Source organism: Camelus dromedarius, chromosome 6 (genome assembly GCF_036321535.1).
Source record: "Camelus dromedarius isolate mCamDro1 chromosome 6, mCamDro1.pat, whole genome shotgun sequence".
NCBI classification, from domain to species: Eukaryota; Metazoa; Chordata; class Mammalia; order Artiodactyla; family Camelidae; genus Camelus; species Camelus dromedarius.
In genome coordinates this window covers 41,267,762-41,287,741 of record NC_087441.1, presented here as the reverse complement: position 1 = coordinate 41,287,741, position 19,980 = coordinate 41,267,762, and the positions used below count along the sequence as shown (strand labels likewise).

General features: G+C 37.5%; 1 long non-coding RNA gene and 1 pseudogene across 1 annotated transcript in view; one reads left to right on the top strand and one right to left on the bottom strand.

Moving 5' to 3' along the window:
- Positions 1-19,980, bottom strand: part of LOC116154382 (uncharacterized) — an 873,015-nt gene that overhangs the window by 812,655 nt on the left and 40,380 nt on the right. The gene's annotated exons all lie outside the window — the stretch shown is intronic.
- LOC105099219 (amine oxidase [flavin-containing] A-like) lies at positions 2,527-4,105 on the top strand (annotated as a pseudogene).

Here is a 19,980-nt window from a genome sequence, read left to right as displayed (position 1 = left end):
TGACCTCATTTAAACTTGATTTCCCTGGTAAAGCCTCTGTCTCCACATAAAGTCATATCCTGAGGTACTAGGCGTTAGAACTTCAACAGACGAATTTTGGTGGGACTCAGCTCAACCCATACCAGGTACCAGGTGTCAACAACCGAGAGCTCTCAAGGCGATCTTGTCAATCAGACCACGTTCTGAAGCAGCTTTGGGCCTACTGCCTCCCCAACCTTACTGTGACACCTCCTCTCTCCTTCCTCCTAGATTCTGCTCTCAACTACAGCAAAGGTGGAAGCAGCCACAGATCACCTCTGCCATCAAGCAAGTCACCATGACAATTCCATTTTCATAGTCTTTTTCACTCTTTTCAGGGAAGTAATTCAAAGGGAAGCTGGAAAATATCTTTTCATAAAAACAGAAATTTTCCTGAAAGTTGAGAGTCCCGCCTACACACTTCCTACACAGACCAAACCAGCATTTAATTTTCTCCTTAGGGAAAACACTATTGCTTGAAAACTCATTTTGTTAGTGCTGGCACAACAGTGTACTAAAGCATATTAAAACCAAAAAAATATTCAACACATGCAGATACTGAGGCTGGGATTCTAATTTTACCTAGTTCTGAGTAAAAATTTTCATGATAAAAGGGTATATCTTAGATTAACATCCATTTATATTTTCCTAACTCCTGTTTTCTTAAGTTCCTATTTTAAAAGATCCCAAATTTCCCATATTTTTTGTTTGAAAATGAAATTTCAAAGATAATTGTTTTATAGAATCATAAAGAGGTCCTTTAGCAATTAGCCATTGCAAACCACAGATCAGGAAATTGGACCCAAAGGGTATTGCTTGGTGATGCTGAGTTAATCACCAGAAGAAAATGGTCTCCCTTAGACAGACAATACCTCCCCACTGCCACCACAGGCTCTAAGCATACTTTCATAATATTTACAACAAGGAGACCTCATAGAATCTTTATAAAATAATTAATTTGTGGGGAAAAAAAACCCACTGCATATATGCCTAAAATCCAAAATGTATTTGTTAAGGCCTGGCATAAGAGGAAGATGGAATTTACTGCCAATAGGTGCACATTTATATACTGAGCTTGTCCATGAAAACAGAAGATTACCAAAGAATATATAGCACACACAATATTGATATATTAAATGTTAACACTGACCACATAAATCAACTTAAAGAGATAGCTCCCATCTTTCATATAATACTTTTATCAGCTTTCTATACAGAGGTCTATTTTAAATGTTTTTAAAAAATATCTACTCACTTTGATATTTTGTTCTTCAATTTGTAAATCATATTCTTCTTCCTGTCAAACCTGTCGTTCACAGTAAATCTAGAATGGGATGCCTGGCTAAATTTCCTTTGTTATGGATATTACAAAATCAGACAGATAATATTTTCCAGGCATTTGAGACCTTCCCTGTTGATTGAATGAGCATTGATAACAGTTTAAAACACAGTATATACATTGTGAAAAGCATATGATCATGACTACATGTATAATTAACTTGGGAGCATAAAGGTGGTTTAAAGTCCATGACACTCTTATTTTGAAACTTTAAATTTTGTTTAGATTTCTAGTAATTCCTAAATAACTTATGCTTTTATCTATTGAAATGCATTTTACAATTACAATACTTGGCCTCAAACAAAATGTAAAATTAAGTCAATGACTGCCTGAAATTAGAGGAACAAGATCTTCTAAAGAATGAAAACTTTAGACGGCCTCAAACGAAATCCTTTTTTATTTCAAACTTAATGGTTGATCATTTTTCTAATATTTTAGTAGTTTTCCTACTTTAGTAAATATAGTATATAAAAATTGCTTTAACCTCTTTTATGACAGAAAATGTTACAGTGCCTTAGAGTCACTGGTAACAATTACAATTAAATGGTTGTGTAGATTTATCTGGAAAAGTATGACATATTGATGAGAACCTACGTTGACCATAAGAAACACCCTGCACTTATTATGTTGTCTTTTAAAGTCTTTGAAATGAGTTGTTGTTTCTTGTTTGTATTTTAGAGCTACTCATGGACCCTTAGCAGAAATATGGTGCAGTCACAATCTTTTCTCAATTGGACCACCATGCATCCTGCCAATTTCTGTGATTTGTCTTTCTTCTTCTTACAGAGAAATCCTAAGAAAGCAAATGATGGTTCCTTACAATTTCACTTTACTGAATTCCAGTTAATTAAGGCTTTCTAAATCCAAATCAAGATAATATACACATAAGTAAAAGGTTTCTTTCTTGATTCATCTAGTTGAATTTTATTGTGCAATTACCTATATTTATTTAAGTCCTTTATACAAAAATTAGGATAGAGCATTCCCTTAAGTCCTGAATATGTCCCTATTTTTTCCCTCTGACTGTTAATAAAAATAATTGTATTTTTTTCAGATGTTAGAAATAATTTTATTCATTTTGACACATAAGAAGTCTAAGTTTATAGGAGGTCAAAAGAGTATTAAAGGCCACTCCTATACCCACGCCCTGGGAGAGTCTCAACCAGAGCATGGAGAATCAGGAGAAGGCAAACAACGGGCCAGATGTTCAACGTAGTTGTGATAAGAGGCGGCATCTCAGGATTGTCTGCTGCCAAACTCTTAAATGAACATGGAGTTAATGTTTTGGTTTTAGAAGCTCGGGACAGAGTTGGAGGAAGAACACATACAGTGAGGAATGAAAATGTTGATTACGTAGATGTTGGCGGGACTTATGCAGGACCGATCCAGAACAAAATCTTTCGGTTATCTAAGGAACTGGGTTTAGAAACCTACAAGGTTAATGTAAATGAGTATCTTGTTCATTATGTCAAGGGGAGAACTTATCTATTTCGGGGCACCTTCCCTCCAGTATGGAATCCCACTGCATATCTGGATTACAACAATCTGTGGTGGACAATGAATAATATGGGAAAGGAGATCCCAGCTGATACCCCGTGGGAGGTTCCACATGCGAGGAATGGGGTAAGACGACCATGAAAGATCTCACTGATAAAATCTGTTGGCCAAAGACCGCTAGGCAGTTTGCATCTCTGTGAATATCAGTGTGACCTTGGAGCCCCACGAGGTGTCTTCCCTCTAGTTCTTGTGGTACGTGAAGCAGTGTGGAGGCACCACTCAGATATTCTCAGTTACCAATGGAGGCCAGGAATGGAGTTTGTAGGTGGATCTGGTCAAGTAAGCGAACAGATAATGCAACTGCTCGGGGACAGAGTGAAGCTGAGGTGTCCTGTCACCTCTGTTGACCAGTCAGGTGACAACATCACCACTCGGACACTGAATCATGAACTTTATGAGTGCCAATACATAATTAGTGCCATTCCTCCAATAAGAAAATAAGTTTGACTGCCAAGATACACTTCAGACCAGAGTTCCCATCAGAGAGAAACCAGTTAATTCAGTGCCTTCCAATGGGAGCTATCATTAAGTGCATGATGTATTACAAGGAAGCCTTTTGGAAGAACGATTATTGTGGCTGTATGATCACTGAAGATGAGGAGGCTCCAATTTCAATAACCCTAGATGACATCAAGCCAGATGGATCACTGCCCGCCATCATGGGCTTCATACTTGCTCGAAAAGCTGACCGCCTTGCTAAAATCCATAAAAAAAATACGGAAAAGGAAAATCTGTGAACTCTACGCCAAAGTGCTAGGACCCCAAGAAGCTTTACAACTGGTGCACTATGAAGAGAAGAACTGGTGTGAGGAGTAGTACTCCAGAGGCTGTTACACAGCCTACCTCCCCCGAGGGATCATGAATCAGTACGGAAGGGTGATTCGCCAGCCAGTAGGCAGAATTTACTTCGTTGGCACGGAGACTGCCACACAACGGAGTAGTTACATGGAAGGAGCAGTAGAGGCTGGGGAACGGGCAGATACAAAGATCTTGAATGCTTTGGGGAAGGTGTCAAAGCAAGACATATGGGTCGAAGGACCAGAATCATTGGATGTTCCACCTGTAGAAATCACCCACACCTTCTGGGAGAGAAACCTGCCATCCGTGTCAGGCCTGCTGAAGATCATCGGGTTTTCCACGTCGATAACTGCCCTGTGCTTTATGGTGTACAGATTCAGGCCGCTAAGCTGATCCTGAAGTTTCGGCTTTGTGCTTTCTGCTTACTCTTTCCCAGCAACATCAAAAGCAAAATCTTGAGAATGTAAAACGGTGTCATCGGATCATCTTTAAGTGTTCTGATTTAACCCTTCAGTTTAATCTCCATCAGTGGATCACTTCATTAATTTCGGTAAGATCAAATTCCATCAAGAGATTTGTCTGTAGACCACCTCGTGTTGATTGGTAGAAAATAATCCTGTGATCAATTTCTTAATTTCAAAAGTTAAAGTTGACGTGCTCATAAGGAAAAAAAAAAAGAGTATTAAAGGAGTGCTTGAAATAAACAAGCTGTCCGAACAGTTTCATTGTGCAGAGATCTGCAATCTAACCAGTTTTGCTGCAATAGAATTTCTTATACAGGCATACAGACTTACACGCACATACATATCTACATGCATGATTTAATGGGATTAGTCCTAGGCACATTCTAAGGAAACAATGATATTACTCAAACTGTGCCCATAAAACACCTTAGAATAGCAGCAGAAGAACCACTATGCTAGGGAAGAGAGAAGTTTCTAGCACATTGTGACAGGAATACCCTGACTTACTGACAAGATTCATTACCTACAATTGGAGGAAAATGCGTGTTAAAAGATAAATGTTTAATGAGGAAGGTATAGCTCAGTGGTAGAGTGCATGCCTAGCATGCACAAGGTCTTGGGTTCAGTCCCCAGAACCTCCAATAAGAAAATAAGTAAATAAATAAGCCTAATTATCTCCCCCTCAAAAAAATTTAAAAGATAAATGTTTAAAGTAAATGACCACTGGTTTCATTCCCGACACAGAGAGGACACAGCTTGCCTTTTATTTCTCCTGTTGATGGTAGGCTACCTTGACTGCAATCAGGCGATGCAGGGACACTGCCAGAAGAAATGCACACACTAGTCAAGCAGAGCCCAAAGGACCCAAGATGACTCCTAGAAGGGCGGGCACTGTGGTTCCACCAGTCCCACGTTGCTAGTGCCATGCCACTCCAGGGCCAGGACCATGTTCTCAGGCCTGTTCCGGAGCTTGGTCACTGAGCAGAGAGGTTTCTACGCTCCTATCATTCGTAGTTATCTCTCTGGTCCTGCTCCACTTATGTTCAGCCTCACAGGTTTTCAGTGTCAATAATAAATATGTTTTCAGTGTTAAAAGATTTCAGTCCTCTCGCAAATCAGATATTGTTCAGTATCACTTAAAATCCTGATGAAAATTATCAGCCACAGAAAATCCATAGTTCAATGGAGGCCTTGGAAGGGTTAACATTTTCCAAAAAAAGCTTTTTTTTTGTTCCACTGGGTAAAAAAATATCTTCCCTGCTTAGCTTCAAGGAAACATTATTTGAGACAGACTCAAACATAACTTTTGTTAGTTACATTCATGACTTTTCCACTGGCCTAACTTTTCATTGCAAACACGTGCCAAGAACACCGTAATATGCTCTCTGGTGAGGCATTTTAGGCATATTCTGTGACTCTGCTCAGTCTGATTCTTCTGCCTCCATGTTCTCCAAACCCATCCCTGTCTGTTACTCATAACGTTACTTATCATATCAGATCTTCTCTTATAGCTCTCTGTTTGCAGACTGTTCTCCCCTACAAGACTAACAACTCCTTAAGATAGAAAGTCTTCCTTAACTTTGTACTTTCTCTTACACTTAGTATACTCACAATGAACCACAAGACCCCCTTCCACCTTGTACATTTTGTTATGTGACATCTTGCCCTGCTCACATTCAGATCATGTGAGATGCAGATGTGAAAGTATTTTGAAAATGAGAAGAAAACCCCAATCCAAATGCAAGACACAATATTAATCTATAAGATAATAAACAATAGAAACTGCTTTCTCTGAACAATGTTTATCAAGGATGATTTCTTAAGTCAGTTATTATAGCTCTGTATTGATGTCTTAAATACATTAATATAGAAAACAGCATGAACATTTCTGAAAATCTTTCTAAAAATTTGTACGTGTCATGGAAGAAAGATGCAGAATTGATGTACAATATTGCATACACAGCTCATGCTAAGTGAATATGAATAAGCAAAATTAGTTTAAAAAAAAGCAGCTCGTTAATTAGTAATAGGTAGGTGATAATATGGAGAAACCAGCCATGATGATTAATTTTATGTGTCAACCTGACTAGCCACAGGGCAGCCAGATTAAACATTATTTCTTAGTATGTCTCTGAGGTAGTTTCTGGATGAGACTAACATTTCAAGTAGCAGACCCAGTAAAGTAGATAACCCTCCCCAAAGTGGGTGAGCATCATCCAGTCCACTGAGGACCAAAGGCAGAGGAAGGAGGAATTTGCCCCTTTTTTCCTGCCTCACTGATTGAGCTGGGACATCTCATCTTCTCTGGCCCTTGGACTGGGATTTACATCATCTGCTCCCCTGTTTCTCTGGCCTTCAGACTCAGACTGAATTACACCACTGGCTTTCCTGGGTCTCCTGCTTAGTTAGCAGATTGTGCTCAGCCTCCATATTTACGTGAGCCAATTCCTCATAATAAAAAACTCTCTCTCCCGACCAGCTTTTCAATCATACTAAGCTAGGTGCTGCTATGAAGGGATTTGGCAAATGTAATTAAAGTCCAAGTCAGCTGACTTCAAACAAATCCAAAGAGAGATTACCCTTAGGGGACCTGGCTTAATCAGTTGGAAGGCCTTTAAAAGAAAGCTTAAGACTTCCCTGAGCTAAAAGACTTCAAAGCAGCAGCTGAATGTACAATTACTCTCTCTTCCCCCTGGATCAATCTTCCTGAGTGGCTGCTGCCTGAGGACAAACTTCAGCCTGTGCTCACAGGGTTCCAACCTGCTCATGACTTTTCCCTCCTGACCACCTTTGCTGTGGACTTCAGGCTTGCTCAGAGACCCCCATGATGGCAATACGTAGGTTAGTCCCATGTCATAAATACACACATGCACACACACCCCACACACAGATTCCCTTCTTATTCTGTTTCTCTGGTTCAACCCTGACTAATGTAGCAAGAGTTCAATGAGTATTTGTTGAATGAAAAAAATAAATAAAATAGAAAAACTGGAAGAATATGCTATTATTTATCTATTGCTGTGTAATGAATCATGCCAAAACTTAAGGGCTAAACACAGTAGCAATCATTTATCATCTCTCATGTTCTTGATAGGTCAGGAATTTGGGAGGAGCAGAGTCTGTAGCTATTGCCTGGGTTCTCTCATGAGGTTGCAAAGCCAGGGTGTAGTCATCTGAAGGTCTGACCAGGGCTAGAGGATCCACTTCCACAGAGGCTCAGTCACATGGCTTGTGGGTGGATGCTGGCTGTTGGTAGGAGGTCTCAGTTCCTCTTCTTATGGGCCTCTCCAGGGACGCCTGAGTATCTCCAAACATGGTGGCTAGATTTCCTCAGAGGGATCTATCCAAGAGACTGGAACAGAAGCTGTGGTTTCTTTAATGATTTAGTCTCAGGAGTCACACACAGTTACTTTCAAATGATTTTAATTCTCACATGGATCAGCCTGATTCCATAGGGAAAGAGGCTACACAAGGGTGTGACTATCAGGAGGTGAGGACCATTGGACGCCAAGTTGGAGGCCAGACACAAATACAGAGCAAAATACTAACATCAGATATCTCTGGATATTGGGATAAAGTGTATGCTTTTATTCTTTGTGCTTTTCTGTCTTTTTAAAAAATTTCTACAATGAAAATGTGTTATTTTTAAATCAGAGACAAATACATATTTTCATCTATCTGTATGTATATATACATATATGCACTTTTAGGCACATTGATCTTGGAGAAACTGTCACCATCTCTAAAGTTCTCTAAATTCTTCTTATATCCAGGATTGAATTTCCATAGGCCTAAATATAAAATTTCTCTCACTACAATGTAACTAAATCAAGTCATTTGGAAGAACATTCACCTGGATATGTTTTAGAAAAGAAAAAAGGCATTGTAATTAAAAAAAAAGTTTCAAAGATAAACTCATGTTTTAAAGTACAGAATACTTTTAACAATAATATCTTCTATACCCATATAATTAAATGACAATATAATTAAGAAAATATTTGGGTAGTGGATGTGGAAAATGGAGGTGGCAACATTTATTTAGAAAGCTAGACACTGATTTTCAAATTTACAAAGATGTTACAAATAATCACCAGTTAAAGTAAGCTACATGAAAATTCTTTCACTTTTAGAACTTTAATTGCTTTATTTTGCATCATTTTTTTAGGTTTAAACTCATTTTATAAGTTGTATGTTATGGACTGATTTATGTCCACCCTCCCCAAAACTGACAGGTTGAAGATATAACTCTGATGTTACTGAATTTGGAGAGAGGATCTTTAAGGAGATAATTAAGGTTAAATGAGATCACATGGGTGGGGTTTTAACCCAACCAACTAGGATCCCGATAAGGCAGGGAAGAGACATCAGGAACTTGAGCACAAAGAGGAGAAGCCACGTGAGGACACAGTGACAACCAGTCTCTGCAAGTGAATGAAAGAAACCTCAGGAGAAACAAAACATGCTGACACCTTGATCTTGGACTTCCGTGAGAAATGAATTTCTGGGTTTAAGCTGCCTAGTCTCGGTATTTTGTATTAATCCTAGAAGATTAATACACTGCATAAATTAAGACCTATGATAACTGAGCAATATCTTAAACAATAAAATATTTTGAGTACTGATGTCAGCCATATTAGTCTCTGAAAATTTTGAAAATTATGAAAACAGAAAAAATAATGAAATAAAGTCATTTACAATCTACCACCTACTCTTCACTTAACAGTATTTCCTTCTATCCTTGTTCTATGTATATATACTTTTAAAAAGTAAAATTAGAGTCACCCCATTATGCATGTTCTTTAATCTTAGTTTTGCATACATATATGCTTTATATATGTGTGTGTATACATATGTATATATATATGCAGAGTGTATATATATATACATGAGTGTATATGCATATGGGTGTGTATATAATGAGCATATGATGACTCTTTCCTCTGTTTAGAAATACTCTTCAGAGATGTGACTTTAGTAGCTATATAGTATTTCACAGATGTACATATAGATAATGGCTGTTGAGTGTTCACTGTATAGATATGCTGTAAGACTGCTATGTATTTGTATGTCTTGATTACACACACTTCTCTCCTACTAGACTAGATCTTTTAAGATATAGATGTGACTCTCATCCTTTTCCTCCAGCATATAACACTGTTTCTTGGCACAAGGATGACACTTAATAAAGTTGAACTGAGATGAACTAGATTATGATTACCTTCTCATTTCAAGAATCAGTGTTTAGCGCCTTGCAACTGGTGGCTCCACCCTAATTTCTCCATCCCACTTCAAGGAGGCGCATCCTCGGACCACGAGAGACACAGAACACACAGAGCAGTGCCTACAGGGGCGTTAAGAGCACTAGTCTAGAGGGGAAATTTGATCACACAACTTCCCTTGCCAGTTTCTCCCACATTTACATCACACTTTCCCCTCCAGAGAAGGACTGAATCTCTCTTCTAGATCCAGTTGAAAAAGTCCCAAGGAAAAAACTGTGGGAAGGGAGCAAGGTACACAGCTAGTGTGGGTGAAGGACATCTACCAGGAAAAGTGGAACTGATTCTAGAAGGGATGGAAGCTGGGCAGAGGAAACAGTATGTTTCCCAGCAGAAGATCTGGACAGGATTATACACGGGGGCCTATTGTCCCTAAATGGTCTGTCATTTCTCCTTCACGTATTACCTGAAGTCCTTACTAACTTTCCAGTTCAGGAAATTGAAGACAGTTACAGTTTTTGACACTACTAATCTAAGAGCACCAAGTGGAGAAGAGGGAGGGAAACTGATTTCTCTGACAAAGTGATTTCTCTGGGGAAAAAAATATTCTAGGATTTTCCAATCTGATTTTGAGTAAAATTTTATTGACATTTAATTAATATTGAAGTCAAAAGTTAGGCTCAGACTTTGGTTGGCGATAGACACTGGGATTGGGTCCTAAAGCTGGTTTGTACCTGCTCATAAAAGCCAACTGTTAAACTCTGGCAAAAAACTTTGGTGAGCCAGTTGTTAAACACAGATATTATTTAAAATTGAACTATACAAACTAAATATTAAATAAGTGATATTAAACACAAAGGTAATAATATTCAAAATCCATCACCTCCTAATAAGTTGATTATGTTTGACTATACCAACTCTTGAATTTATTCATATTTATTGTGCCTGCATGGTAGAAATACAAAACAGTAGCAAGTTATCATGCATCTCTCTCCATTGTCAACCTGAAATCAACCAAGGTGAGAGTACGTACACCATGGAAATTAGCAAACACTACAAATGGGATCTCTTTTTTTTTATGAGAAAACTGTTAAATATTTACCATCGCACCACTGGACATCATCTTCAAACATTAAAGAAATCAATTTAATTTGAACAGTTATGACTTTTGGGACAAATGGCTTAAAACAATCTAAAATGATTTTAAAATATTACCTCTGATCTCTACTGGCCAAATTTAGGGCAATTTGAACACTACAATGTCCAAAAGAGATTACAATATATTACATTAAAAAAATTTTTTTAAGAATCCATGGTACTAAAATAGAGAAGGAGGAAAGAGGAAAGCACTGTTACACAGAAGAATGTAGCTAATAAATGTAAAAAACAAATAGAATTAGAAAATCTCCATTTACAGCTTCATTGTAAAAACTGAGTCAGATAAGGATCATTGGTAAATGTTATAATTATTAGAAGAAAGGTTATTGGAGGGCACAATATTCACATGATCATCCTACAGATAATTTCTTAGTTTCAAAAAGGAAGTAATCTGGTGAAAACATTTAAACCAAGAGATCAAGCTTAGCTTCACCAGCGAAGGAACACAGTGACATTACATAATGCAACACGTTATACACATCACTCATGTGGTATTCTTGCCAAAAATGTTCAACCTGAACCTAATCATGAGGAATTAATCAGACAAATCCATTTTGAGGAGCATTCTACAATGTTTTAGAGCCCTAAAAATATCAATGTCAAACAGAAAAAAAGGTAGAGAGGTTGTTCTAAAATAGATTAAAGGAGACTGAGAAAACAACCAAATGCAATGTATTATCTTTGCTTGGGTCCTGAAACAACAACAAAAAAAGTAGGAAGGGAAGTTTGAGGTCCATTTAGAAACTTTGAACGTGCACTCTACATTTGATAATATTATTGCATCAGTGTTAAATTTCTTGAGAGTGATCATTTTATTGTGACTTTGCGGGATATTACCCATGTTTTCACAGGCTTAAGTAACATTTGCAACTTAAGAAAACTTATGTGCATGCACACACACACAATGCAAATGTAGCAGAATGTTAAGAATTGGTGAATCTATGTGAAGGATATACAGGCATTCATTATACTCTTCTTTATCTTACTTTTCTAAAGAATTGAACTTTTTAAAATAAAAAGTTAGGTAAAATACACAAAGTGGGAGAGAAAGAAAAGAAGGGTAAGGAAGAAGAGGAGGAGGAAAGGAAGAGAGGGAGGAAAGATCCACCAGGAAACACCTAATGAAGAAAGACCTTTAAGACTCATCATCTAATCAGGAACCAGCTACCCTTGAAATAAAAGCTTAAATATAATGTTCCTATAATCATAAATGCAAACAAGACAAGACACTTAGAGATAAGAGGAAATATACCATTGCTTGTTATAAAATTTGAGATTAATCTTAATATTTATAAATTCAATAGTGATATATTCATATTATGATAAACAATTTTATTCATATCATGATATTTATATTTAGATGGTATCAACATCCTGAAATAATATGCAGCCATCAAAAGACTCACAAAAACAAAGGGAATAGAAAAACACAATATAATTTTAGCCAAAGAAGCAGTAAATATTCTCCAGATGAGCTTCATTTTTATTTTTTATTATAGCATTATTAACATGAAAAATGCACACATCTTAGGTATTCAGTTTTATGAATTCTGGAAATTGTGTATGCTGGTGTAACTACTAACCAAAACAAAAAATAGAGCATTTTCATCACCCTCCTAAGATTCCCTCTTGCCCATTTGCAATCAATTCCTTGCCTCTATTCTCACTAGGCAATCATTTTCTTATTTCTGTCTCTATAGATTAGTTTTGCCTGTTCTTAGACTTCATATAAATGGCATCATACAATATTTACTCTTTCATGTCTGGTTTCTTCTGCTTAATAATTATATGAGATCATTACATTTTGAGATACATTCATGTTGTTGAATGTATTAGGAGTTCATTCTTTTGTATTGCTAAGTAATAACTGATTGTATAAATACACATTTTGTAAGAATTCCACCGTATAAATTCACTTTTCCTTCTCCCTGTTAATAGACATTGGACTGTTTGCAGTTTTAAGTGTTTATGGATAATCTCAATATTGCCACGTCTTAGGTTATTTTGTGGACATGTGTTTAACTTCCCTCCAGAAAATATCAGAAATGGAGTAAGTTAGGTGTAAACTTTATAATACCTGCTAGGAAATTCACCAAAGTGTATATGCTATTTTACACTCTCACCAACAATAATGAGAGTTCCAGTTGCTCCATACACCCTCCAACATTTGGTGTTGTCAATCTTTTTCACTTCAGCCACCCTAATGAGTTGAAATAGTATTTCATAGTGGATATAATTTGCATTATCTAATGACTAATGATGACTAATGAAGTTGAATACTTTTGTTCCTATACTTACTGCCCACTTATGTATATATATAATATATATATCTTCTTCATTGAAGTATCTATAGTGATTTAAAAATATATCCACAAATTATTTGATATTCCTTCATTTAAAAGGTGGAGCCTAATTTCCTTAAATCTGGGCTGTACTCAGTGACTTAATTTTAATAAAGAGACTATGGTTGAAGTGATGGTGTGCATGTCTAAAACAGAATGTGAAAGGCATTGTGACTTCCTCTTGGCTGTCTCTCTTGGATTGCTCACTCTGGGGGAGGACAGCTGCCATATCATGAGGACATTCTCAAGTAACCTATAAAGAAGCCCACGTGGCAAGGAACTGATGCCTCCTGCAAACAGCCATGTGAGTGAGTCATCCTGCAAGGGAGTCTTCCAGCTCCAGTCAGACCTTCAACTGACTGCAGCCCCAAGTGATATATTCACTGTAGCCTCATAAGCAACACTCAACCAGAACCATGCAGCTAACTTTCCCCCAAATTCCTGACTCTAAAAAGTACAAGATAATAAATATTTGTTGCTTTACCTAATTTTTATACAAAAATAAATAATTACTATGTATTATTAATTTATTACTGATTTTAGGAGCTTCTTTTTACATCTGGATACAAGCCTTTTGTCATATATATGTACTGAGAATATTTTTTTCCCCAGTTTATGACTTGTCTGGTCATTTCTGAATGATGTCTTCTAATGAGTAAAGAAATTTTGTATTGTTGAATTAAACATTATTTATCTTATTTCTCTTATGTGTTTGTTTTTTTTCCTATGAAATCTTTGTCCCAAGATCAAAATGGCCTCTTTTTATTCTTCTTAAAGCTTTGTTTCCTATTTTAAGTTTACGTCTATGACCTATTTCAAATTAATTTTTTGTGTATGGAGATATGGGTCAAAGTTCATTTGTTTTCTTCCATATGGATATTCAGTTGTTCCAGCAGCTTTGGCACATTAATTGATCTTGATTTAATTGTTTAAAAAGATAATATACACACAAAAATGCTAAAAGTAATTCTAAAAATGTTCACCATGATTATTATTAAGCGGTAGGATTAGAAGTGGTTTCTTGTCTTCTTTAGATTTTTCTGTATTTCCTTAATTTTTGACAACGAACCTATAATACTTTATACCCAAAATGTATGAAACATTTAATTTTTCACATTTACTTTTCCTTCTTTGCTTTAAATATAGCATAAAATCTGTAAAATTATAGCTTAAAATGTATGTAAATACACGTATCTTTAGAAAATTTATATGTATGACTCTATACAAATGAACACAGTAATATCTTACTAATTTAGATAAAAGTCCATCTGAATAAATGGACACACTGTAAAAAGTATTATAAAAATTATTTTATATTTAAGCTCAATTTTTATTACTTTCATTTATATTGAATAATTCTGAAAGTCCATAAAGTCTGCCAAGTAGAAAACCCTGGACTCCATTTTCAAATAAGAATACTTTGTCATTTCAATTTTGTAATTATTTATATTCAAATTATTTCTGTGCTGGTAAAGTGTTATACAAAGGCCCAGGCATCCTTTCCCTCCTACAAGGGTTAAACATTTATCTCCCAAGTTTGTACAGCATTCTTTGGAAACTCTCTCTTGTCAGAGCAAAAGTAAACATCAACCTCTATGTGTCTGAGTATCACAAATGCAGTCAAAATGAAAGCAGTTTTACTGTAAGATGGTATTATTCCCAAAGAGATAAATATACACTGGCAAAAGAGGAAGACAAGCTTAGAATCAACAGTAAAAATGCATAACTCATCAGTTTCCATCACAGAAATGTCCCATAAAACTTTCTTCTTTCTGTTTTGAATCAGTTTTGGATTCCTTGAGTTTTGCTTGAGGTTTAAATTTCAGCCTTAAGTGATCAAACACCAGGTCTTTCAGCCTGGCTTTCTCACTTTCACAGCAATTCAAGCCAGCCTAGGAAATTCAACTTAACCAAAATACAGTCAAACTCTTGGAAAACTCTCAACACACCTGGCCTACATTTGAGCTGTATGACAACTGGGGTTTCAAGCTTCACTGCATTAATTTGTGGCACAACAGTTAGCCACATGCTTCTGGCGGGGGGGGGGGGGGGCAGCGTGTGTGTGTGTGTGTGTGTGTGCTGCATCACCATCACCGGAATGCTGAGAATGGAGGTATGGCGGGGAGTGTAACAGCAGTCCTTCTAACAGACCAGGTAATCAAAACATTTCACTGTTAAAGCTACTGGGCCAACTGAAACGACACATGTGTACTGGTGAAACTGAGTAGAAAATTAGAAAACTACTGTATGGAAAGCAGCACTGTCAGAAGCATATCTACCAGAAGGGCCTTGCAACATGGAACAAATAGTTAACATGAATAAACATGGAGGGAGGAAAGAATCCTGGAAAAGCGATCACAAAACTGCAAAATGACTATTGAGGACTGAAAGATTTCATGTGGAAACTTTTCTGCAGCTGTGGCCGTTTGTCTGTATTAACAACAGACCTGTTTCGTTTTGTTTGGGGGTTTGACAAATTACAGTATCCTGTGCTCTTCTGTCTTGTGGAAAAACAAAGGAAACGTAGCTCTACAGATTATTCATTCTGTATTTTTACGTTTTCCCCACTTTTCCTGAGCTCTCTCATGGCTGTTGACTAGATGAGAAAGCCTTCATCTTCAGTTGCAAAGTCAGAGGAAAAGGTTTGATCTTGGCAATTGTCAGTCAGTCTCTAATGGAAATGCAAGCTGTACGCTCTGGAAACCCTGGCTTCGGTGCCGGGGGATCATGTGCAAACTGCAGAGTGAGTGGTTGGGCTGGAATCTGGAACAGCGTTCCCAGGCCTTTGCCCAGTCTCCCATCCCCACAATTTCCATAACTGCTTATTCCAAACCTACTTCTCTGCTTGCTTGCAACCAATACAAATTAACATTTTCATCAAAAGCATTTACGTGCCTAACTGGTGAAGAAAGCAAGCTACTATAACAAGAAGTGAAACAGGACAAATGTAAAATTGTAAGAAAACAAAATCAGTTCAGAAAGTATTGCTTTTCAAGGACCAATAAAGGAGATCCTTGTGTTTTGTTGTTGTTTTTTCCTTGTCTTTTTAAGCTTAAGGAAAAGGACTTGGTCTCATTTAGGCAGAAAGGAGAATATTCTTAGTGCTTATTAACCCATGCCCCTCAACACACACACACACACACACACACTTTTTTTTTTTTTAAAGAAGAGTTTGTCTGTGGGTGATGACTGGTTTGAAGAGAACTGGAATAACAGAGTACATGTCTATCACCTTCTATTCATTGTTATGACATGGGATCCAGAGGGCAGAAGAGGATTTCCTGCCTTTCTCCTATTTCTACTTATGAATACCATCCTTATTTTTTTCACAGTGCCTGTAGTGGGTTGAATGGTGGCCCCCAATAAGCTATGTCCATGTCTTAGCCACTAGAACTTGAGAATGTGATCTTATTTGGAGGGGGAAAAAAAAAGTCTTAGAAGATTAAATTAAGAGTCTTGAGATGAGATTATCTTGGATTACCCAGTTTGGCCCCCAAAGCAACAACAAGCACCCTTATGAGAGAAAGAAAAGAAAAAGGGAAAATGGAGACAGAGTTTGGGGTGATGCAGCCACAACCCAAAGAACAGCTGGAGCCCCCAGCATTTGGAAACAGAGAGGAAGGAATCTCTCCTAATGCCTCCATAGAGTATGCGGTCCTGCTAACACCTTGATTTGAGACTTCTGGCCTCCAGGACTATGAGAGAAAAAGGTTCTGTTGTTTTAAGCCACCAAATTTGCAGTAATTTGTTACAGCAGACTTAGGAAACTAATACAGTTACCCACGGTCTTGATCAGTTGCTGCTTCCTCAGTTTCTGTTGCTCATTCATTTGTTCAGAAAACAGACAGGCAATGTATCAGGCACAGAGCAATACACAGGGACATTGAATTGAAAAAAACATTGTTCTAAAGAGCTTTATAATCTAATAGAATCAGACATGTAAACTAAGAAGTACAATACAGTACTGCTGATGTCATTATAATGTGTGGGCAAAAGAAAGTGGTCACTGCTCCCTGGAATTGTCACCCAGCGTTCAAAGAGGAGGGACATACAAAAGCTGAGAAGATGTCTGCTGGTTAAATGGATATGGGAAGGAGGGAATCCCTGGAAGAGAAAGGAGCACGAACAGAGGTATGGAGGCGTGAAATTATGTAGCCTCTATGGAAATTGGTTGTTTTTAAGTATGTCTACTAAGATTCCAAAGTAGGCATGATACAAGGAAAGAGTACATAAGAGCTAGGTTATAGAGAGCCACATTAGCCAAGCTAAAGAGTTTGGAATGCATCCTACAATAAATGGGAAGCTACTTAAGGGTTTTAAGCACAGTGAGACTATCATCACTCTTGTATTTTAGAAAGATCACTTTGGTAGAGGTGGGAAGGGTGGCTTGGAGACTCAAGACCAAGGCAAAGAGATTAATTAGAAGAGTATTGATTTGGTCCTAGGTAAAAGATTTATCGATTAAAGACTGATGTGAGGCACAATTGTGAGATTAAAACACAGGGGTGGATAAAAGAGAAACTTACAAAGGAATCTGATACAGAAAAATGTCTGAGTTAGAGAAGTAAGAAGGAAACAAAGAAAATTCTATTACAGTAACTGAGAGAGATGAAGGTATCAAGAGGGGAGCAACAACAGTCAGAAGCCACCGAGAAGCCAAGTAACGTGAACACTGAGAGATGTCCATTGGGTTTGTCAACAAAGAGACCATTGGTGACTTTGTCAGAGACATTTGAGGGCAGATGTTAACAACCAGCAGTGTAAATTTCCAGCAAATCAGTGAGCATCAGCAAAATGAGGAGGCTCGTCAATAGAATAGTAGCTGTCAAAATGTGTTCCCTGCACATTCCCCAACATCATCTGAGAACTCTGAAATGCAAATTCTCAGGCCCCACTTCCACTGAATCAGACACTCGGAGGCAGAGACAAAAAAAAATTTGTGTTCTAATAAGCCCCCCATTGATTCGATACTCGCTAAACTATTGAGAACCACTTACACACACCATACAGGGCCTTACTACCGAAATTGTGAGGCATAAACCGTCAGCATCAATAACACTTGGGAGCTTGTTACACATGTAGAATTTAGAACCCCACACCTGACCTGCTGAATCAGAATCTGCATTTTTAACAAGATCCCTAGGGATTCAGATGCACATGAAGTTTGAGAAGCATGGCTGAAGGATTTCAATCTCAACAGCTTCCATGCCCAACACCTCAGAATACTTATTATACAAATCCAGTAAACGATGTTAATCGATGAGATGAGATGAGATGAGATGAGAGAGAATTCCATATAACACACCAAAATATCCTCCTCTCAAATGGGATAATAAATAAGAGACAGAAGACAAGCAATAGTTTAGATGAGACCAGGAAAACTCCAGGTGTAATCAAAGCAGTACAGGTGCTTTCTGGTTCACTGGCGTTTAATTCCGTGTTACAGAGATATATGCTTTTCTTCAAAACACTAACAAACTAACTGAAGTTTATTATATCATTCTGATGGAAAGTAATAGCAGGCCACTAGGACTTTATTCAAAAAAGGCTCTTGGTATCCTTGACAGAGACAGCATATGGGAACAGGCAGATCTTTATCAGGCCTAGTAGGGAGCTGCTTATGTTAGGAAACCAAGAACATTAATATCCGTGCAAATTACTGTATGTAACATATAGCTCAATAAAAACAATGCCGACAACAATTACACTTATTTTGTGCGAATATGGCTCAACCCAAAGGTTCTCAAGGTGTCCTCAGACCAGCAGCATCGGTATCACCTTTGAGCTTGTCAGAACCTGCACTACGGGCTCCACGCTGACCTAGTGGATCAGAATCTCTGCTGATGGGACCCAGGAAACTGTTTTAACAAGTCCTCTGGGTGATTCTGACGCATGTTAACATTTGAGAAGCACTTCAAATAAAACAGTGTCTCCTCTTTGCCTAAACTGCCTCTTACCAGTCTCTTCTTCATTTAAGTGTTTTCATTTATCTTTCATGCTCTTTCGTGGCTCCTTTCCTCCTTCCTCTTTTTTCTTCCTCTATCTACCTATGTCTTTCCGTTCTACTTTTTCACTTCCTGTTTCTTTCCTAACTCACTTTAGCTTTGAACTGCCTCATTCTTGAAGCTGCATACAAATCTAGCACTTCTGCTCACAAGTTTGCCAACCTAAGCAAGTCTACCAGATACCCATGCTCAGCATTATGAAAGAAACGAAACAGAACATCAGCCACTTTGCTCTTGAAACAATGCAGCTTGCAGAAGTGACTTTATAGAACTAGTCATTGTACAGTTCTTCGGTATTAATGTGACTTTAATTAGCAAGGGTACTCATGACAGTCATGTGCTAATTGTCCACAAAATGTCTGATGGCATGGATGAGGACAAGACTTTCAGTCTACAGACAATTTACCAGAACATTTGGCCCCTGTTTTAGGATTAACGGTCCCTGCCTTCACCACAGGAGGTGGCTAATAACCATAGCAGGAACAAATATTAATAATTTTACTAAATAATTTCAAAAATATTAATAAAATATTATTTTGTTTAACTGTAATAGTCTGTCTTTATCATATAGCCTACTGCTCATAATAGTAATTGCTCGTAATTATTTAGTACTGAATTTGTTCCAGGCTCTTTTCTAGGAGCTTAATAGTTATTAATATATTTAAATCTCCCCACAACCCTATGAGGTCAGTAGTATTGCCATCTCCATTTTACAGATAAGGAAATGAAAGCATTGAAAGGTTAAGTAACTTGTCGAGGGTCACACTGCTAAGAGGTACTGGAGATGGGATCTGCACAAAGGGAATCTCGCTCTGGGGTCCTAGATCAGATTCACTCTGTTACACTGCTTCTCATGTGAGAATGAGCTGAATTACACAAGGCCCATTTGAATTTCATACTCCTCCATATTTCATAATAAGAGATTTAGTAAACATTTTCACATCTTAATACTTTCAACTGGAAAAAGTATGGTGTAATGGAACTAGTGCTAGACTAGGAGCCAGAAGTCCTCAATTTCCATGTTTGTGTTATAGGCAACTAGCCAGATGATTATGGAGAAACTCACGGCTTTAATCTCAATAG